Below are 23,685 nucleotides of genomic sequence, written 5' to 3' on the forward strand. Positions count from 1 at the left end.
GCTCAGCCCTTGCCTTCAGAAGAGAGGACAGGTATGGAAATTTATTTAAGTACAACTTCTGTTTTGGTTACTGCCTAGAAATAAATTGTAACTCTCCAATAAGATGAAATAATAATATTTTAAGTCACTCCCTCTAGCCAGTAAAGAGTAACTTCACTCCAAAGGATCACCAGGCAAATATGAGAACCTCCTCAGATTCCAAATGGAGACTTATTCTTAAAACGGGGGTTAAGCTAATTGTCCAGGGAGAACCAGAGCCGGAATACAGCAAGGGCTTATAATCATCTCCGTTACACTAATTGAAGCCACATGTATGAACAAAGAGTACAAGTTCTTAAGGTCCAGTAACTTTCTAAGGTCACTAACAATTAACAGCGTCAATGTAAAATCAGGATAAATGATGTGCTGGAGACACAGGCTACCTAGTAAGCTCATGAAGTATAAGGAAAACTGGAGGTACAGCCACCATAAGACAGATTTTAAAAGCTCCTGGCATGCATTGGGAACTGGCATATTCTTCCATTAGTGCCAGGTCATTCATTATTCTGTAAAATATTAATATTTTACAGTAGGTACTACAATACCAAGATGCACACTAAATGCATAAGATCCAAAAGCCGTGGCAGCCAACTTACAAAAAGCCATGAAGAAATCTTTTCTTACTTTTTATTTAAAAAAAAAAGCAAACAACAAAACCCTCAATGCAAAACTAATCATCATGATTTACTGTCATTTAAGAGACTGCAGCAGCATAACACATTTGATCCCAAAGAGATCCACATAAACACTACTTGTAACAGTCACACTTTATGGTAACATGGAGTTTCTAACCATCTGACGCCATTGCAGGAACAGACATTCAAAAGCCGGTTTACAAATTTTGCACCACGGTGATGCACTGATGTAAGACTATATAGCAGACTGTTCCTTCCCTCCTATACCCCCTCCCCAAAACCACCAAGGAATCTCTAAATAAAGTCAAATGATACCTTCTTCTTACAAGAAAAGAAACATCTAACCACAACATTACCACCAAAGACAAGTGAGTGAACCGGCTGTAGTGAGCTTTTATATCTAACCTTATAAAGGCTAGGCACTCAAACTATTATTATTTATAGGAAATTTTTCATTCCTTCTTTAGTGGTACGCAGTAACAGCGAATGATCTATTGGGCAATAACAGCACGGCAAAATAATGCAAAAGTACTTTCCTTTAACCCATATCACTTTCTCTGGCATATAGAAAACAAGAGCAGCTTTTCACAGAAGCCAGCACAATTCTAAACCAGCTATATTTTCCTCCACATCTATTTTTATAAACTGTGCTTTCATTATTCCAAGTATCACAGGATCCTGCTGTCTATAGGCTAACACAAACATGACTATTGTTTTTGCTATATAATGCCACTTATCTCCCTGCCTGATTTTACGTGCATCTGTGATTAGAAAATAAGTTATTTGCAAACAGCATAAAATGTGGAAATTGTATTCACATGCACAATAAGCTTGACTACATACAAATAGTCCTAGGAGAAAGGGAACCCAGTATATATTACCATAAAATTTACATCAAATATTCAGAACTACAGAATAAGTAAGGTTTTGCTTTCGTTTTTACTAACTGTTGTAGAAACGTATTATAAAAAGCAATATTAAGAAACAACAACATAAAAAAAAAAAAATCTTAATTTTGCTTAATCCTTCAAACTGAACATACAAATAAATTATTTCAATCCCTCTGGAAATTCCCCTCCTCTACCGATTTCAACATCTAGAAACAACCTCAGTCTGTCAAAAGAACTACATTCAGCCAATTTAACCCTTAGTACACTGCTACTCTGGTATCCCAGAAGATAACATTGTCAGACTCCTTCCAGCTAGACATCACAACTTTTTTCCCCACCACTCTTCACTATATATACACCCCGTACTTAAACCCAGCCCTATTCAGGCAGTTCTAACAAAGCCCGTAAGAAATACCTCCAGAACCAACATTTTTGGTCCCAACGGGGAAGTTGCAATACTGCAACTAGGCTCCAACTTGGAAGTAACTAATCCACAATTTCTCCCTCAACTCCTGGCAGTATGAGCCGGTATAGCCCATACTGCCTTAGCGTTCAAGCACTGTAATGCAGAACACTGAAATGACACAGCGGTACCACACCGGAGCAGGTGTAGCAGGCATCAAAGTGCCAGCCACAAACTGAAAAAATTTGCTGAAGAAACTCAGCTATAAAGTTAGACAACTCAAATCCTGGTACTGAGAGCACCCCAGCTGAGCTGAAAGATGTCTCCAGCAAGCTACCGGATCCAGTCCCATTTAGGGTTACTAAAGATGACGGTAATCATCCTGCACTGCCTTTTTTGTGACATTAGTAAGATCATTCATACATTTAAAATTAAGAACTAGCTTAGCTGCTTTAAGATTCAAATGCAGATCTGAATCCAGAGTTACGGCTGAAACAGCTCGACTCATTTAACATGGCGACAAATGACTTGCAATTGAAATTTCACATGGATTTTCTGAGACAGTCTGCAGCATTAGCTCTAGCCCAGAAGTGTCAAAGTTGTGACTTAACAGAAATACAAAGCTGAACCCCCTTCTCAACACCACCTTGGATGCGGGAGGAAGAGGGGAGTGAATGAGAGGAAAGGGAAGAACAAAGACATCACCTGGAAATTTTGGACTGAAGGACTGAAAACCATCCCGGGTGAGGTCAGACAAACACATGGATGGTAACCACACCATTTCACTCAAGTTTCTCACTCCTTCCTACCAGTGGAGGTTAAGGATGGATCAAGCCGGAGCCAGTCCACCCTCTGCAGAGTTGCATCTTTTTAAGTTACTGCACAAGTTATACATCATAGAGACTGCTTTTCTTAAAAAGCAGGGGAAAGCAGAATGATATCACAGTTCTCATAGCACAGAAATCCCAAACCCATGACCATCTTTATGCATGGTCCACCCTAATCATAAATGCTACAACATAGTCTACTGTGGCATTCTTCACAGATTGATTATTCCTATTCAGTAATATTAAGAAATTGCACAGAACGGGGGCTTTGAACCACATCCTTAGGCCTGGGGCATCTGTAGTTGGCAAAATGACAAGCAAGAAGAACAAGTTAATATATGTTACTTGGCACAAGAAGTTTCTGAAGGCTCAGTATTTCAACTGCTCACACAAATGAAAGGAGATAGGAAAACAACATGGTAAAGGGGTATCACCGAGGAAGGAAAGAAACTACATAAGGAACAGCCTGAAATCTTCTGAAAGCATCCACGCTGCCTAGGGGAAACTGTGCAAAAAGCAGCTGACATAATAAAAGTCAACAGAGTGACCTTTGCTGAGCTTTCGTTAAGGACAAAGAAATCATCAGTATCAATAAATCCCTGTTTTGCAGCCAGGCTGGAAACCAGCCTATGTCACCACAGGCTCTCAGTACATATACAGCAAGGAGGACAGAGAGTAAGAGGGTTCATCTGTTAAATATAAACAAGCATTAAAAAAAAAAAAGGGAATTGGCACACAATTCAGTCAATACAAAAGAAATGAACTCTCCCTTCCCTAAATCTCACATAAAAGCACGTTTACTCCAAAGAGAGCAGAAAGTACAAATGCAACGAACAAGCTTTTCTTTGCCATCACCAAAAAAATCACATTTTCATATTTTCTTTTTTTTGGCAACTACCTCTTTTAGCCTGAATATTTAACGAGGCAAGATTCCATTCCAGACTATTAACAGCTCCAGCACTGTTTACAGGCGCCCCCACCCCTGAAAACCTTCCTCTTCCTATCACCCATGTTCCCTGATACTTTTTAAGTCCCTTTTATTTAGCACATTTATATAACACAGCTGTTGTACACAAACCCAGCAACCCGGCAGAGTGCTGCTGGGAAATCTGAAGAAAATTACTGTGTGGTTGAGGCTTTTTTTTCTCTGTATCCTCTCCTGCCAGCATGCTCAATGTCTAAAGGTAGCCCCAAATCAGTGTAGGTGTGTAGACGTAGAGCACTGCAAATAATTGATCTATGCTGCAGCAACAAAAGATCAGACTACCACCACAAGACCAGTCCTGAACAGCGAGCTAAAAGATACTGAGGTGAGGAAAGCTCTCCCCAACTCTAATACTGAAGCTCTTGAGCTCTGAAGAAAGTATTTGAACATCTGCTAAGATAAAGAGCAAGCCTCCCTAATCTGATCAGGCAAGAGAAAGGCCATGCTGGGTTTTAGTCACGTCTCCGCAAAGTGTTTGCTCTTGCAAAGTAGAGCCAACTTAACAGGAAAAGTTAGCTGCAACTTGCCCTAAAGCAAGTGAGCAGGGGCACTCCAGCGGAAAGCAAGGGTCCAAATCCTCTCCCCAGCTTCCCCATTCCCCTGGGAAGAAAGTAACTGGATCTTGCATTTCCATAGGTTGGGTGCATGGTATAAGAAGAGGAGGTTAGGAAGATGGGACATCACAATGCTAGCCCTCCCTTCCTCCCCAAACTGTGCCAGAGATTGGACCTCCTTCCCTCCCCACCTGCCCCCTCCCCAGTCAAAACTGCTTAGTGGATTCAAACACCATTTTGCAGCTGCCAAAATTGCACTTCTTGGCACACTGGACACATAAAAGAGAAGATGAGGGTAAATTTTCAGAAGTGGTTATGTGACCTAGCAGCATTGGCTATCCTTAGGGCTTTGAAACTTTTCAGATTGAATTTGGGTTACTAAAGGCTTGGCTCACAGATAAGCTTCACTACTTCAACTACAGTTCGATAAAAGCCACGTAACGTTGCTTCACTGCATAGCACCTACTCTAAATGCCTGCACAGATGCATGCATATACGTATCAGTTGCAGTGACGCAAACACACTTTATCCCCGTTTTTGTGTGTGTATGTGCACATACACACACATATGTATACACCAAAATAAATATATGAAATGTGTGGTCTTCTACTGACTTGACTTTTTACTTTCAGTGTAGCTATTTCGGCTACCGAAGAAGCAAAAACCCCACAACCTCCCACATCCCTATACAACAAGGGGGTATGCAGAAGTGCTCCTTCTCTGCTTCCAGTTCAGTTGCCTACACCCACTGCTGCTCATCACCACCGTATTACTGTTGGGAGAATATTAAGCTTGATTTTCCCCTCATCCACTGAAAGCCAAACAAACGAGATTAACTGGAGCCCCCCCTAAAAAGGGCAGTGTCCCCCAGGCAGTGCATAGGGAGCTTGCACAGTCTGCCAAGCCTGCAAGAACTCAGCAGTCAGCCTACCAGCCCGGGGAACAGAGCAGCACTAACATCTTGGTCTTGCAAAGATAACATCTGTGTGTAGTTACTGTCAAAAAGGGGAGAAGCATATGTGCAAGTCAGGCCTCCACCACCTGAAAAACATTGGCCACAAGCACACCGTCACACCAAGCTTCCTGGTGACCGACAGCGTGACTGCCAGTCTTTCTAAGAACTTCTCCATGACGGGCTATCTAAAGGTCTCTTATCCTAACAACCATCAGGTTTTGTTATGAAGAACATTTCCGAAAGCATGGCCTTGTTTAGCAATATAAAATGGATCCAAGGACCAGCTTAAAACAGTAACATTCATAGCAAAGACCTGCCTCTCTTCTTGCTACTGCATAACGGCACACGTGCATGCTAATCTCCAGTTAACGCAGAGGCTGGGGAGCGCGGTTTGCTGGTCCAAAACTCTTGGGAATCACTAACTTGGTCTGTCCTTTGATTCTGCCTTTGTAGTTAATTCATCGCTATTGGTAAAGAGAAGGAAAAAATCAGGTGCTCATAAATCCCAGTTGATAAAATGAGAATAAGGAGACATTCAATTAAGTTGAGTTTAGTTTCAACTAGTTTTGAAAGGATGAAAGGAAAGCAATTAAAAATGCATCAGCCTACATGTACTTGTTCAAACTCCTTGCTAGAGACATGACAGAAGTCAAAAGCTTAGGAAAATTATAAAATGTTTTAAAAACAGCTTGATGTAATTAGACCAAGTCAGCCTCATTACATAAGGATTTCTTTTTAAACAGAATGGAAAAGACCTGTCATAACACAAGACAAACCTCCAGTAACGCAGATTGCAACCACACATCTCTACAGGCCGGATTTTGCCGTAATTCTTTTCTTTGTAACTGCTCACTTCTGGACTCATGTATTCTCCACCAGAATAATAATAATATTAATAATAATAATAATATTAAACACTCCAAAACCAGAATAGATGGACTACAATTTTGATATGACACTGCAAGTGTCTGCATAGTCTAGCTCATCAAGAGGTAAGTGATAGTAATTACAGAGAGAAAGGAAAACAAAAGATCTCATATTACTTCCTCTCCTACAACACTCAGTATACGCTATTTTATCCAATAGTAAATTTGCAGAGACAGGATTGGCTTTATGTGTTGTCATAAGGTAACCGAATTACCAGCATCAATAAATAACATTAGTATCAAAGATACCTTGCTGTTTTTTATATTGCACAAAATCTCAAAAAGCTGGTTAAAAAAGATACTGAGAAAACTGTAAATTGATAAAACCCCAAATCCAGTTCAGAAATTTCTGTAAACCAAATTAATTATTCCAGTGACACAGAATAAATGTTTTGAAAGGCACCCTCAAGCAGTTTCTGGCATTTAATAGCACCTTTTAAAGAGCATTAAGACGACGAACCTATAAGCAACTATAACAAGAGACCTGCACATAAGCCAAATCCACATAAGTCAAATCTCACTGATTTCAAAGGGGAAGGGTCTCAGTACAGAGACAGCTAAAACAGGATACGAGGCAACTTGTAGAAGAGGGTGGAGGGGGGGGATACCTGCTTGACCCCCAGAGGTTTTGCTCTTTTGATTAACGCATGCACACAAGAGAATGAAGAGGTGGCAGTGGGAAGAAGAAAGATCAGGGGAAAATAAATATAATTGCTTTGGCTAGGTGCCAAACTTCACAAATTACCAGTTGCCACTCTGTACCCAATACTGATATAAAACTGTCAACCATTCTACAAAAATTACTTTGCCTACAAATTAGTAACACAGTCATTATTTTTAAATCACCTGCAGGTAAAAGTTAAGTTTACCAAAGAAAGATCTGCTGGCCAAAGACATAGATATTTTTTTTTTTAAAAACTGGAATATAAATGCACACAAAATATATCCATTAAGGGGGGAAACCGAGGAAGAAAAAAAAAAAAAAAAACAAAAAAGGCCAGCAGAGATCAGGTTCAAGTCAAAAGTTTCTTATTCCAGGTGACCTTTTCCAGCCAAGTGTCAGTGATTCTAGATCAGGGAGTTAAACTCCCACAGGATTTTTTTCAGCATTCTACAGAAGATGCTACAGGACCAAACTCTGTAAAAATCCCCATTACAACTTTTGCAACACAGATTTTTAGCATTCTGTGGCTTTCCTTTTGCAATTAAGTTATTTTTAAACTTTTCCAACTGGACTGTCAAGCACAACAAATGAAACATCTAAATAAGTTCAAAATTACTCTCTGTTGTAGCCATAGAAATACTGTGTGATTCGCATTTCTATGTTCGAGTATTTGAGCAGTTTCAGAAATCTGAATTTGATTTAATTGATGTGCACCAACTAGGAAGGGGCACAAACTAATCCACACAGAACTTGCTGAAGCCTCCCCTTTCCCCCACACACACAGACACAGATTTCAAGCCAAAGTTTGGTACTTTACTCCTGTCCATGATGTACACGTTCAAGGCTGCATTCAGCAACTCTGCCAAGTTGAGAAACGTAAAGGGTCTTACCTTTGCAGTGTCTTTAAAGAATCTGTATGAATATAGAGCAGATTAGGCAATGTTTCTGTTTGCCTTTCATTTGCTGTCAGCTGTCAGCAATATGAACAGTCAAAAGCCTCTAGAGCAGGCTGGTATTAGTCAGCTAGACTTGAATTTCCAGTTTTTTTACATTGCTGTCTATTTTCCTTCATTAACTTAGCCTGTCCTACCCTGGTATCAGATTACAGGGAGCCAACATTTATAGCACCTTGCAAAACAGTCGAACCTATCACATACCTAAGTCTGCCTATACCTGTTGCCCTCAATGTTTAACCCTTGCTACCAACAGGAAAAACTTTTATTCTAGAACGTATCATCTAAGTAACATTTGCAGCAGAGGAGTCATTTTTCCTTCTTACCTGACAGCTACAGAACACCGTGAGATTTCGTTTTACAAACTGGAGGACACAGGCAGGCTACACCGAGAACAGCGGCTCCGAAATGCCTGCAAGAACAAACCCAGAGACCCCGCAGCAGAGAGACTTCTCCTACCTCCAACGAGAACCATGGCCTGGAAGCACTTGCTGCTCCTTTTAGCAGGTCTCAGAAACCCCAAACGGCTCGTTCTGGGTTCAAGATCATCTGATTACACTAATTCCTTGCCTCCCCTCAGACCCTGCTGCTAGAGCAGGAGGCAGGCAGGCAGGCACGTTTTCAGCATGTGACCGATGGCGTTTCCAGCCCGCGGCTCTCCCAGCACCGCCGGCTGCCCTCTGCCCGGCCAGGATGCGGTGCTGCCCCGGGCTTGGCTCTTCCACCTTCTCCCTGACAGCTTTTAGCCCACCTTCCCTTTCTGGAGGGTGTGCTGCTAATCCTATTTCCACAGGCTAGGATCTGCAGTCTAGAGATCGTCGAGTTAAACCACACAATGCTGAAAAAAAAGTTGCAGCGATTTCTCTGTTCAAGATGCATGGCTACCCCGTGAACATCAGCTGCGATGGTGACGCTTCAAAGGACTACACAAGGCATTTTATGTGTTCTTGCGTGACAGGTACCTTAGCTTTCCTACACACAGATCATACACCTTGGAATTAAACAGAGTTTTAACAAATAAATATGTATATTCTTACAACTCACCCAGGGCTGCTCAGGCAGCCTCCTTCTTGGGACAAGCAGTCCGTTTTGCTAAAGCAGAGAATATAAGGTAATACTCACACCATTACACTCATACAAGCAAGCTAACTTGGAGAGCACGGATGAAACACACAAGAATAGTTTTATTTGCATGCTGCTTTAACCTAAATCTTTACTTAAGTAACTTTTTAACCCTTCAGACAAGAATCACAGACCCAATCAAAGCAAAGCAAAAAATAAATGGCTGAGAGGGCTTGTGTTGAGAAACAGCACGGCCCAGATCACAAAGCAGTGCAACTAACACTTACCATAAGCTGCTTTCTTAACACAGCGTTAAACAAGCGTTTCAGGCTTTGAGAGATTCTAGCTCCGTATTTAGAAGAGCACTTACATTTATATTTAAGTTAGCATTGTGGTTAACAATGACGCATGGGTAAAATAGAAACATCAGATTTTCGGTCTGTCTTGTTTATAAAGCTTATCAGTTAAAACACATTTTTGCAAACTGCGCCTAAAGCTTTTTAATCTATTTGTCACAAAGATCCTCATTTAACTTTACCCAGAAATATAAGAAATGAAGTAGTCAGTCACACATTTCCAATGGTTATACCACAGGAATTCATCGGTGAGGTTTTTCGCACCAGGCAAGAGGTGACCCGTTTTCTGCAGTCTGTATCAGGCACAGCACAGCGCCCATACGGTGCCCCAACACACACCTTCCTTACACATCCCCAGGGGTCCATTTTGTCACCCGTTCAGCCGCGACCATCGAGATTACTTCTTATAAGTTCTTTCTGAAATAGTTTGATGAGTGAACTAAGACAAGTAGCACTGTGAATTTTTTGTTTTTCAGGGCTTGGAGAGCCCAATACTATTACTAACACAGCCAGGGAGTTATTTATGAGGTTGGGACAGGAGAAACGCATCTCTGTCAGAAAAAATAAGACATATCTCCTACTTCCTCAAAATCACAAAGCTGATGTTTGCACTAAGCTTTCACACAGGTTCCAAAAAAAACCCAAAAAGCAACAAGAGCCCAACCCAAGAGTGAGTGACAACACCTCCTAATATTTCACAAGCAGAAATACTTGATTCAAAAAAGCCTGTAGAAACAGGAATGAAAGGTAATATAAGAAGAGGTGCAAAGTACCAAACCGTACCTACAGTTGGGCAGATTGATAAGGAACAGCTGCAGACAGGGAAGTCAGAGATGTCAGTCAGACTTCATGAACACCCTCCCACTAACCTCCAGGACTGACGAGTCTGGGGTTTTTTTTCCCTGTTTGTCTTTACTAATGTAACTGGTTTTTTTAGCATGAGCACATTCAACTTTATTTTTGGTTTAATCAGGTTCTTTACTGTAGCTCAGGCAGCGTTCATGTAAGAAGAATTCACGTAGGCCATGATAGACTTGTTCTCTTAAATGGGACACCAAAACAAACGATCTTCAAGATAGTCTCCCAAATCAAGGCATAGGGTTTGTTACTCCCTTCTGAGGTGAACTCTTCTGCCTGGTTTCTAGTGTATTGTATTTTACAGATCGCTGTAGCTGCAACTCTTGTGTCATCTACAGGCCTAACAAAAAAAAATATTTATATTTACTGAAAATTATAGAATGAGGGAGCTAAGCTGTAAAACTCCCAGGCAGAAGCGCTAAGGCTCGTTTGGGGTAGAAGGCTGTAACTGTACGTTTTGCCTCAGCATGACGAGTCACAGCTCCGAGCTGGTACGTGCTTTCCGCATAGGTAATTCGTACTGGTGTTCCTGGTCACAGCTCACCACGGAGAAAGGCAAGAAGCAACAAAATACTCCAGATATGCTTACTCTAGTAAGCTCTCCTGCAGCATGCAAGAAAGGGAGCAAAGTCACCCGTCAACCAGTTTGCTCTGAACTCAAGGAACACTCTCAAAACATTAGTTTAATACTGAACTTGAGACTGGAAGCAACTTTAAGAAAGCACCAACACACACATGCGCAGAGACAGGGAGGGAGGGATGCGGCCTTGGTTAGAAAAGGTGAGTATTATATAGCCAGAGGGACTTCAAAAAACAAAACAAAACAAAGCGAAAAAAGAAAACAAACCAAACCAAACAAACCCTAGGCTCTCGCTGTAACTTGTTTGGTACACAAACCACCTTGTTACTAGACAGTCAACTACTTATGGGTGTGGAGCACACAGCACAAAGAGCTCTATGTGCAGGTTATCCCAATAATCTTGTCTGATGTAGACACACTGAATATACCTCCATTGTACCCGGAAAAAGGAACAGAATTGTCTCGTCTCTAAACCTTCCTGAGATGACTTCTTCATCCCTGCAGAAAGACCATAGGTTTGGGTTTTTTCAACCCCAATCTTTGTCATCATCTTTCCTTCTTTCCCTTATTAGCATCTTCAGCATTAACTCCCTTGATATACTTTTAAGAATATCGTTTTGAGAGGCAAACACTTCTACATTTCTCTTATTTCCCTCTTGGATATGTTTGTCTCATTTCAGCCAGCTTTTCAAAAGGTGACCACCTACATCCAGGTTCCAGGTGTTTGCCAAGTCAGACATTCACTGAACGGTTGTGCTCTTTTCACAGAATCACAGAATGGTTGGGGTCGGAAGGACCTTTAAAGATCATCTAGTCCATCCCCCCTGCCATGAGCAGGGATATCTTTTACTAGACCAGGTTGCTCACAGCCCTGTCCAACCTGACCTTGAACACTTCCAGGGATGGGGCATCCACAACTTCTCTGGGCAACCTGTGCCAGTGTCTCACCACCCTCATCATTAAAAATTTCTTCCTGATGTCCAATCTAAATCTACCCTCTTTCAGTTTGTCCTGTCACTACAGGCCCTGGTAAAAAGTCTTTGTGAGTTTTCCAAGACAACCACAGAATCATAGAATAGTTTGGGTTGGAAGGGACCTTTAAAGGCCATCTAGTCCAATCCCCCTGCAATGAGCAGGAACATCTACAACTAGATCAGGTTGCTCAGAGCCCCATCCAACCTGTCCTTGAATGTTTCCAGGGACAGGGCATCCACCACCTCTCTGGGCAACCTGTTCCAGTGTTTCACCACCCTCACTGTAAAAAAATGCCTTCCTTATATATGGTCTGAATCTACCCCCTTTTAGTTTAAAACCATTACCCCTTGTCCTATCGCTATTGGCCCTGCTAAAAAGTCTGTCCCCATCTTTCTTATACGCCCCCTTTAAGTCCTGAAAGGCTGCAATAAGGTCTCCCCGCAGCCTTCTCTTCTCCAGGCTGAACAACCCCAACTCTATAGGAGAGGTGTTCCAGCCCTCTGATCATTTTTGTGGCCCTCCTCTGGACCCGCACCAACAGGTCCATGTCTTTCCTGTGCTGAGGGCTCCAGAGCTGGATGCAGTACTCCAGGTGGGTGTCTCACCAGAGTGGAGTAGAAGGGGAGAGTCACGTCCCTCGACCTGCTGGCCACGCTTCTTTTGATGCAGCCCAGGGTACGGTTGGCCTTCTGGGCTGCAAGTGCACATTGCCAGCTGATGTCCAGCTTTTCATCCACCAGTACCTCCAAGTCCAGGGACGTGGAATATGGTGGTGCCTTTGCCTTTTAAGCCTGCATAGCAAGAGCGGTCATCTCCTGAGCCAATAAGCTGCCTTTTTTAAAATAATACCCTTCAACTACTTGTTCAGTATTACCCTTCCCCAAAAGCTGCTGCTGGGTTAAATCAATGAGGTGCTGAAGGCTGCCTGAATTGGAGAAGAAGCATTAACAATATGAAGAGTACAGGCATTTCTGCTGTACTGAACATCTATCCAGGATGTAACACGTGACAGATCTGATTCACTTAAATGTCTGCAGAAAAAAATCTTAAGTAAAGAATGAAACTGAGAATACTGCATCTAAAATCATGCCTTTAAAACCTCTGCATGGCGAGAAACTGCTTATACAGTTATAGTGGAGAAGAACATTCAGTCAAGCCATAATTAAAAGTTAGGTAATACTTTTTAAGCTGCCAACTTTAATGCACTCTAAAATGCAATGTATTCACTCGGATTATTCTGAAAATGTGTATTCTTCATGATGCTTAGCATAATTACAATAATAAATACATTAACTTGCAGCTATCTAAGATAACACAGAAACTAATATTCCCATGCCATTTGTAAATTTTTCTTGTTACAGATCAGCGTAGCTTAAATTTTATGTTCTAAAGTATTTGCACGGGGTGGGATTAAGAAGGGAGACTATTTGTCTGGGGAATTTCAAACTAGTGAACTTGGCTATTAAGAGAATATAAATTATCTCCTGACTTGTTGCTAGACTAACAATTCCCACCGTGGGGTTTCAAACAGTGATGAAACATGAGTTAAAGACCAACAAGATTAATATAAAAAAGCAAAAAAGATTTCTCTTAAGAGTGATGTGGAGAAGGAGCGGGGTCTGCAAAGGTCCCTCCAGGGAAGGCAGCGTCTGGACAGGCCAGTATTTCTCATTTCGTAATGTCTGGGGAAATGTTTGCACTGAAGCCTAAGTCACTCTCATATGAGCACACACCTGCTCCTGGGAGACACAGGAATTCACTGCTAATGAACTAGACACAGAATTTATGAGTGTTACATGAAAAGACCTACAAAATCAGGGTATTCTGGAAAGTTTCAGAGGCCCCACAAAGCAGGTGTAGAGAAATTCGAGCCTCACCTCTTCCTCATTTCATCATTCAAGTTCCTGTGTCTTTTGCAGAACTAAATCAGGCATTAGAGGTGGCTGCTGCATGCGTCTCTGGGCCATCCAGCCATAGCCCCTACCGCAGGGCTCCAAGAGCCAGCCTGACTCCCCAGCTACAGGGGGAAAACAAGGCAGCAGGGCTGCGGGGAACCAAATCGCCTGGGGAAAGCACAAAATTGCCTGGTCATCTTGAACTGAGCTGCGTGCCCAACTCATTCTGCAACAGACAGCAGTGCCACCTCGCTGCAGCCACTGGCTCACGAACCTGGAGACCTCTTTCTACCTCCCCTTGACTCCGCAGAACAAATAATACAGATATTACAGCACCCAGGCTCGTAAAGATTTTGATATGCAGCTTGTTGGCTCATGAGACGACCACTCTTGCTATGCAGGCTTCAAAGGCAAAGGCATCGCCATATCCCACATTCTTATTCATGCCAACACGCACATGCAAACACGCGCCCATGCACACACATGCACTTGCGTTCTCTCAGGCGCTGTCTGAACAGGGCTGTTGCAGAAGTCCACCTGTGCCTCCCAAAAGAGAAAACCTGATGGCGTCATGCACAGGAGAAGGGTCGAGCAGACATGCACCCACACAGCTTCTACCGTCAGGAAACAATTTTCTCCTATGACAGCTTTTCCCCCTTTTTCCTGACAATCAAGTCCTTTAAATTCAGATTAATTCTAAAACCCTCAGACACCTCCGTAAGAAAGGACTTTGGTTGCTCTAAGTTTTCCCTGTAATCAATGGGAGGAAAGGTGAGCTGCATCTCCTGGAGAAGAAAGGCCCTTCCTTGAGTCACTTATCTGACTTGCCTAAATCATCAGGAGTTGATCCAGGCCTCAATTCATAGAATCACAGAATGGTCTGGGTCAGAAGGGACCTTTAAAGATCATCTAGTCCATCCTCCCTGCCACAGGCAGGGACATCTTGCACTAGACCAGGTTGCTCAATGACCCGTCCAACCTGACCTTGAACACTTCCAGGGATGGGGCATCCAACAACTTCTCTGGGCAGCCTGTGCCAGTGTCTCACCACCCTCACAGTAAAGAATTTCTTCCTTAGGTCCAATCTAAATCTACCCTCTTTCAGTTTAAAACTGTGGGCCCTTTTCCTGCCACTACAGGCCTTGGTAAAATGTCTTTATCTTTCTTAAAAGCCCCATCTATACACTGAAAGGCCACAATAAGGTCTCCCCAGAGCCTTGTCTTCCCCAGACTGAACAACCTCAACTCTCTCAGCCTTTCTTCACAGGAGAGGTGTTCCAGCCCTCTGACCATTTTCATTTAGGTCTCTGGGAAAACAAGCATACGGTGTGGCTGAAGCAAGCACTCCAGCTTTTCTCGCAGCACAACAGCCTCATCATGCAAGGAGTTCCTTAGCAGACATCGGCTCTGTTATGAAAATTTTCAAATTATCATAGAAACCAGAGATAAAAAACATTCTATCTACCACTTCTACCCTACCCTTTCCTCTCCCAGTGCAACATTCAACCTGCACACAGTCAGGAGAAAAAAGAAAAAAAACACAAAAACCGAAAACCAAAGGAAAGCTGAGGTTAAAGTAGAAGATTAACTAGTACCATAAACAAGGCAATGCAGGGAGAGGTTGCTTTACATAGTTTCTAATCCATCCCTTCATTTACCCTCCAGCCTCCTTTCTTTTTCTTCTTTTCTGTTGCCTAACATTTCATCCCCTTCTGTGAAGTCTCAGTGATTTGCTGTGATCACAGATATAATAAATTAATATCAGAATTGTGGGTGGGAAAAAAAACCCCAATACTATGCCTTTTTTTCAAGATGCCATAGACTTCAAGCAGTTTTGTAAAGGTTTTACTATGCGTTCCCCCCAGAGGGTTGTGCCCCATTTGCACCTTTCCTCTCTCAAACAAGACAGTATTAAGAAAAACGATGCTTCTGCTCAAAACTGAAAGGAAAAAAGGTCAGCAGAAGCATCCTGTCACTGTGAAAGGCTTCCAGCGTAGCTATGTAAGAAATGTGAGAGCTGGTGCCTTTCACAGAGGAAAAATGCAGAGTTCTGCCCTTACGGTGCCGGCTCCTGGCCCTGCAGAAACCCGGGGGGATCAGGAGCTGCTCCCTCGGGGTTAAGGCACCGCCGAGGGGCATGAGCGGTGCCTGCCTCTGCCAGAGCAGCTCTTCTGCCGAGCAAGAACCATCTCCTCCCCACCTTTTGTGCAGGGTGTGATGCACAGTGCTTCATAACCCAAGAGCAGTCAGGAGAAAAAAAAAAAAACAACAAACAAACAATCCCCCCCCAGCCCCTTACCCAGACAATCTCACTGCCCCTACAACCTTTCTACTCTTCCGCAGCCAGAGGATGAGCCTCTCAGGCTGAGAGCCTCTATTTTAAAGAGCGTGTAGTACAGAAACATTTTATCGCGTGGCAAAGATATCTCTACTCAATGCTGGCTAGTCAACAAATAATCAGTTTAAGGCAAAAAAACAATATTCTGGAAGTTATGCTGTCACATGAGGAAGAAAAGAGCATCAAATCAGACAAAAAAGCTGAAATGAATCTGCACAGTTTCAGTTCTAACATAATTTTGATGTGCAGAGTACTCAGTTCTCTAAAATCTGATGCTGGGGAAGATATTATTAGAGTTCTAGCTTCAATAAATTAGCCATGTTGTAATAACATGCATATCTTTAGAAATCATGAGACCTACTTAAAAACCATTACATCTTTTAGAATAGAAGGTTTTATGTGCTTTTTCTGTGCACTTGTAACAAGTTGTCTAACTGAAAGCCAAAGGTGCCTCAGAAACACACAGATCCACAAGTGGATTAAAATGAAAAAAATTGATAATATTAAAAAAATTACTCCAAAGATCACAGGATCTTACAATAAAAACTCACTGGACCAAGTAACGTGGCAATTATCTGCCCAGAAAGATATTAATGAAATTGCATGACTTCACACCCAATCTGTCTGTTTTTCATATGCATTTAAAAACTCCTACACTGGTAGCAGTGGAAAAAGAAACACTGGACCTCAGCTCTCACTGCGTTAGGATAGCTCCCACGGTTACTCTTTTACAGTTCGTGCTTCAAGAGTTCAAACACCGCTTTCTGTTGAACTAATTAAATTCTGCTCTTTACTCTCAGGTATCTAAACAAGGGTCTCGGATGGATAACAAAGTCAAACGCATGCAGGCACGAGTAGGCTCTCGAGAAGACTGTTACACAATGGCTGCCCGGGGCAGAGAGCGGAGTCGTCATCTCTGGGTGCATCTGCTCCCCTGCTCGTGGTTTAACTGACAGGAAGCACAGCCGAAGATACCAGGACCCAGCCACCAGGGTTTCCTGCCTGCACAGCCACGTCTCCCCCCCGCGCGCCTGTCGCGAGCTCGCCTGTCCTCCTGCGCGGGCCACGGCTTCCCATGAAGGGGAGAAACTCCGTGACACCTTCTAAAAAAAAAAAAAGAAAAAAAAAATTAAAGTAAATTAAGCCCACGCACAGAAAGCCAGCCAGCTGGATGGATAGAAAATAATCAGGTCAAGTGTATTGAAACATGGCCCCAGAAGGCCACCAAAGCAGGGTACGAAATGCTGGTGGCAGGTTCTCGTTCAGCATGGCCCAGGACAGCACACAAGCCAGCTCTGGACGTTTTAGAGTCTGGCTTTCCTCAAACGGGCTTGTACAGCACCAAGAAACTGAGTTACTTAACAGATGAAGAAGCAAACAAGCAGAAATCTTCAGAAATGAACCACAACCAGTGGCAGAAACCACACTGCCAAATACGGCACCAGCATGTCTACTTAATGGGACCACCCTGTCCTAGAAAAGGGGACAGGTTAGATGATCTACGGGGCTTTTCTAACACTAATACCTAGAGTAACACCTGTTAGTCTACCACAAAAGTGAAATGCTGAAGAAGCATTTAGTACCAACAGGGTAAGCACAAGAATTAATATAGCTTAAGCAAGCAAAGAACCAACCGCTAGACAACGCAAAATTTCAGTGAAAAGCAAAAACTCCAGCACAGCTGTAATTTCTACGGTACCTATATGTGAAGCAATATGCTATACTCAGCCCCTCTCTAAGTAGTCTTCTGCTCAGTCTCAGATGACCCCATAACGTCACCTTGTCAGAAAACATCTTCTCCTTAGCCATCCTAAAAGCTATACGTCCAGGCAGGGTGAGAAATTATTAAGATGGCCTCATATCCTTCCTCCACCAATGGCCAACTGGTGGTATAAAACTGAGGAAAACCGATTTTGAGCTATATCTGCAGGGCTGCCAACTAAAGCAACAGAAGACACATCACTCGTAATTAAGCTGGGAAATACATCAACCGGTAGATATCTAGTAGATTTAACACCATCATCTACTGCTATAGTCTAGGAGCATTTTCTGTGTAAACTTAGCAGCAGTAAAAAAGTCTTCATTGCATTTCATGGAGTTTCTGGCACATTTTATCCCTTATGGAACTGAGGCTCCCCATCACAAGGTGCTCTCCATCCTAAGGTGCTCTCCATCCCCAACCCAGAACAGCTGGGAATAAAAATGCCTTCACGTGGTGACTGGCACCGTTAGTAGAACAGCCATCTCGAAGTCAGTGGTCTGCAATTTCCTGAAAATGACCAGGCTCCAAATTCTCCTCATTTCTAACTAGAAACCTATTCTTTAACTAGGTTCCTCTGACAAAGCACACTTTGTCCCTAGCTTTCACGTGCTCCCATCTGAGCTCTGTGACCATCTGGGTTATCCCAGAGAACCGCAGCTGTCCAGTGCTTCAAAAGATAAACTACGTCCCTCCACGTCACGGGGCACTTTACCCCTTCATGCCTCAAAAGCTGGAATGAAAGCCCTAAACCAGGACCCATCAGACACGAACAGGAAGGCAGTGGAAGAACTTGCAGCACAAGCTCGCTTCTGCAGCATTTCTGACATCCACTTAAGAGACAAGTCCCATCCCTGACAAACACTCAAGTAATCCCAAGCAGCCAACAAATTAAGAAATGATACAAAGTAATGGTTGCTGAAAAGCCTTTCTGAACAAAAAAGCCTTGCAGCATGATCTGAACCTTACTAAATTTTGCTGGATTGGCAAAAGGACTTGGAAGAGAACTGGAAAAAGAAGTATTTTCTATCTCAGATTCCAACAATACTCTGTAGCCAACAGCATTTTGTAGATTTGCTTCTTAGTTTGTAAGTCACGTTGGTCATATCTTGCAACATGTACTGGCAGGATTCGATGTTTTCCTCAGAAAACTGGGGTGGCAGATGCTGACATTGATCCAGAAATGGTTTACTCTCAAGCTGGGTATTCTTTTTAACCCTCAAAGTTCATATGTGTCCTGCTAATGAACTACAGATTTTATTACAGCAAACATTTCAAAATTCTCATATGTGTTTATTTTCATGGTGTATTACTATTGTACTAGCTCTAAGCATAACACCAAAAAAGTTACATTTACAAGCACAATCATCTCTATTATACACTATTAAATTAGCTAAAAATTTAATGTAACACAGGCATAGGGCTAGAATAAGGGGGGCTGTGTTCTTTTATAAATAATTTTGAGGCATCTTAAGATCGTCTAAGTTTTCAAGCTCTGTATATTTTAAGCAAAAATGGAAAGGTAAATGTTTGTGGTATTTATATTTATAAAAGCAAAACAAAAAGCAGGATGTCTCAGTTCTTGCAAAATTGAAAATGTATTCCTCGAAGCTGCTGCTGTGTGGCATCAGCAAGGCACCCGCATGCTCCGAACAGCCTGCCCTCTGCATTTGTTCCTCCGACTTGGTTATGGCTAACCAGGGAGGAGTGGTCTCCACAGGACTGCTTTTCCCGCAGAACAGCTATGGGTCAACTTGTCTCATGCCTCTGCAACTAGTAGTCTAACTGCCTTGCTACCAATGTGTTTTCTGGGGACGCAGGAGGGATCACACCTCACCAAAGCGCCATACAGAGAGAGGAACAAAAATGAAACCAGGCTGATCGACACCCACTGACCAGGCTCCCCCGACAGCAAGAAAGAAACTGCCTTCATGGATTTCTATTTGCTTTAACCAGCTTCAACAGAGGGGAACATGATTTTTAATCCTACAGTGTCCCTTTAATAAACACCCCAAAGAAGACATTTTCCAGATAACCAAGGAATTTTTTACAGTGTTGACTTACCAAGCAGAGCACAATAACCAGCTATTCTGTTTGCACTACGAGGCAGTACAGTGCAATGAGTTAATAATTTATCACGGCATTGCTCTTGGCAACTGACCATAATCAACTTTTAAAATTCTTCCTCGTTCTTACATTTTTAGTCTCAGCAAGAATATGGCATCCTTAGAGCTTCAGCTCTATCTGAACATTTTCTAGCTGAGGTAAGAGGTTTAATCTTCCCAAACACCTGCTTTCCTCCTGTATTGTTTCAGGCTCAGAGCAAAGGTCATCATTTCATTTCAATAACCTGATTTAGGAGACAGGAATAACTAGAATATTTTTAAACAAAGCAAGAAGTTAACATTCTTTCAAAAAGACGCAGTAGTGCAGTTCTCATCCTTGCATTTCCTTCCCTCTCTTCTCCCAGAAGGAAAAAGAACAAAAAAGCCCAAGCTTCTCCCTCCACCAAAAGCTTTTATTTGCACACGTTCCCCAACCAACAAGCAAACAACTTTTCCTCCCATTTTATATTATTGAGGCTTACGCCTCTACATAATTTTGGGCAAAATCTAATGGGAAAAATCTAATTTATTAGTTCACACACTGTTCCTCTCAATCAGAAGGATCTAAGCTATGGTGTTCAGACAACTCATTTGGAGAACAAGTTTTTAAGAGCGTTTAGATGCGACATGTAGAAGAGAGTTAACTGTCCTAATTATCACTTCGTGGAAGCTTTGGCCATGAACAACCGTCCTCTTCCAAGGACAACTGTGCTACTTCGTCCTCCCCCTTATTTCTCAACCCCACCTCTTACAAATTCCCCAGCTCCACCACTCCGAAATCAATCCCTAACCTGGTTCAGTCAACCAGCCCAGCAACTTCCCATGGCGCGGACACCTGACTTGCCAACTTGGCTCATCTTAGCAGAAGCAGATAAGGGGTTGCTCACATGAACAGTTCGGACTGCAGATGGGAGGGGAAGACAATAAAACACTACGAAAAGACTACGCTGTCAGCTAGGAAAAATGAGGGTGGCACCCCTCAAGCAGCACTGAGGCAGCTGGATGAGTACTCCTGCCATGGAACCATCTAGGAACAATCATGCCCACCTCTGACTGTTTCACTAAGGGTACATTTTAAATTAAATTAGACTGGTGCAAGTTCGTATGCTCGCAAAAACGTACGTCTAGAGTTTAAATGGTAACTTTAGCTCAACTAGTGCAGCTTACTGTTGAGTCAAGAACCTAAGGGCAAGCTAAGGGCCTGGGCAGATGCTAAATGAGCCATTTAAGGATTTACAACCCATCACCTCCAGGACAGTTCATTACCTGCCTAAAACGTGCTGGGTTCTAAACCTCCCTTCTGTGCTTCAGGGCGTATCCACGTAAACCATCGTCGTGGGTTTAACGGGATGTGCCGCCAAGCGACCATGGTGGTTACGCACGCAGTCTTCACTCACAAGTGCAAACGAGCAGCTGGGGTGAGGCTGAAGCACATAAGCTGGGTAAGCACAGGGTGTGTGGAGATACTGGAGACAGCATCGAGGCAGTAGCATCATTCTCCCATCTAGTTAGTAAATACCAGGCTTGTTCATGACAGGCAATGTAACAACAGGTTCTTCCAAGGCAGCCTCTGTCAGAAAGCAAGCTGCTTTCTCCACACAGTCGTCTTTTTCCTGGTTTCACCCCATCCAGAGATCCTCATGTAAGTCAGAAAAAATGAACCCACAAAACTTCCCATTGATTCCCCCTCCCCAGACATGCTGCATCCGTGCAGCATGTACGGATCAGTGGTTCTGGGTCTCTCCTCTCAGGGCAGCGGCTATTTTACCCAGCTAGCTACTTGCAACTAATAACTGCTACCGTCTCTCCCCTCAAATGCACACATTTTCGATCACAGTATATCAATAAAATGTTGTCACAGCTCTTTTGTTTACCAAGCCTGGCAGTACAAAGTAACAAAATTCTTCCTAAGTCCACCTGAGCACAGGGCACGCATCAGAGAAGCTTTAAACATTACGAACATCGGAATCTAGACACAAAATGTATCCTTTCTAACTACGTGGCTTCAAAAGTATTAAACCTTTTCTGCAAATATCCCTATTATTTTTAAACAAAACATTTGCAAGACTGAGCCCTTATCCTGTAGCTTGGCAAAAGTTTTCTAGCATTTCTTATGGTTGAGAATTATTTCTAGTCCATTACCACTGAAACAACACTTAATACAGCTCGTTTGAACAACGGTATTAAAATACAATTAGCTTTTTATAAAAAGAAATGGTAGAGCGTTGTGCTACATCAAGCGTTCATAATTAGACATACGTCTTTCAGAAGTGCACATTTAGGATAATATTCTACCAACAGTAACTTTCTTCTTGATTTTCCTCTCAGGAAATCCCTCCACAGCCCATTATATATGGTCTAAATTAATGGCTTTCTACATTACAGCCCCATCAGACAAATTAAAATTGTATTTCACTTAGTTGCTTCAAAAGCAACTTATTTCATTGTTGCTTTTAGCTGATACTAAAAGAAATATACTTTTTTTTAAGAGAAAAGGGTCAGTATTTTTAAAAATGCCACAAGCCATCCCTAGCAGTCAAACTTGAGACTGTTTCTCAACACAGAAAGTTTCATTTTCATTCATATGTCTAAACTACCTTTGTAAAGAAAAAAAGCCCCAAACAGACACTTCCTCTCTACAGTTCCTTCTTTTTTCTTTTTGAAATAAACAAAAGTTGGTTGTTTTTTTGAAAAAAAAAAAAAAAAAAAAAAAAACAGGATGGCAGCCTCTGGGTAGCAGCCACCAAGGGGGCCTGGAGCCCCTTGCTGGGCTCACAGAGCTCTCGACAAGCTGGTTCGGAGGCACCGGGAGACAGGGAAGTAAATTCTTGCAATTTGTGCAGGTTTGCCACCCTTTACGCTCCACAGCATGTAAGCTTCGTAATTATCTTCTTGATAGCTAATACCCTTATTCACATACTTAATTTACAGGCACCCTGACAAAGCTTGAATAGCTACAGAGAGTAAATAGTTTACAGGGGCTCTGGAGGCCTGGGCGGCGTGGGGAAATAACGGCACAAAACAGCAAACATACCAAGAGAATGGGAGTGGATAACGTAACCACCACCTCCGAGAACAATGTCAGGCAAAATTCTGCCTTCAGCAGACAACGTGCAAGCCCTGGTGCCTTCAAGATACAGTTTTCATGAAAGCTCTTCCTAAGAGGGTCATCTTCTGGTCGGAAAGACAGCCTCCACTAAAAACAAACCATGCCATCACATCCTTGGGAAACTATTCTTGTTAGCTCCAAAATTACCTAGCGCAGCACATGTAGCATGAACGAAGAGGAGAAAACTAACAGTATCCTCGTCAACCTGCTTTTAATTTGAAATTGAGTCTGGTTGGAAGAGCAAGTTAAACATTAATTTTCTGACAGTGGTCAGCCCTGGCTATCACAAGTTGTAACCGTAGTTTCACAATCACATTTTGCTGCTTCTTTTCCTAGCTGCAATATAAAAACTGAATAAACACCGAGATAGCCAGGAACTGAAGAACAGCAGAAGTGACTTGATACAAAGCTCATAAAAGCAAGGTAGCTTTCTCCTAACCTGTCAGCTTTATTAACTTTGTCAAAAGATCACACGAAAAACACAAGTAACTCTAGAGGAACATACAGCATAACAAAACAGTATATGCAGCCACAATATATAGTAACATTGTTTTCTCTCAACAGCAGACAACAATTTGAATCAACCAAGCTCACCCCTTTCTTCCAATTCTGAAACCTGGTCTCGTGTGGGACGACATTTATACTGACCCCACTTAAGAAGTCAAACCACTGCTGCGCAAGAAGGTAAGTGAGGCAAATGCGGATCGAGCTCACAAGTGAAGCGATGAGACCGTTAGTACACTAACGGTAACCATTCAAGAAGTGCAAAACATTCCCCTCAAAATAAAAAATATATTTGGTATATTCACACAAAAAT

The 23,685-nt window shown here is 42.5% G+C and overlaps 1 protein-coding gene across 3 annotated transcripts in view; it reads right to left on the reverse strand.

Annotated features, from left to right (window-relative positions):
* Nucleotides 1-23,685, reverse strand: part of ELF1 (E74 like ETS transcription factor 1) — a 93,807-nt gene that overhangs the window by 43,028 nt on the left and 27,094 nt on the right. The window lies entirely within an intron of this gene.

This window comes from Nipponia nippon, unplaced genomic scaffold, assembly GCF_047370975.1.
Source record: "Nipponia nippon isolate SJK-2023a ecotype South Korea unplaced genomic scaffold, ASM4737097v1 scaffold_2, whole genome shotgun sequence".
NCBI classification, from domain to species: domain Eukaryota; kingdom Metazoa; phylum Chordata; class Aves; order Pelecaniformes; family Threskiornithidae; genus Nipponia; species Nipponia nippon.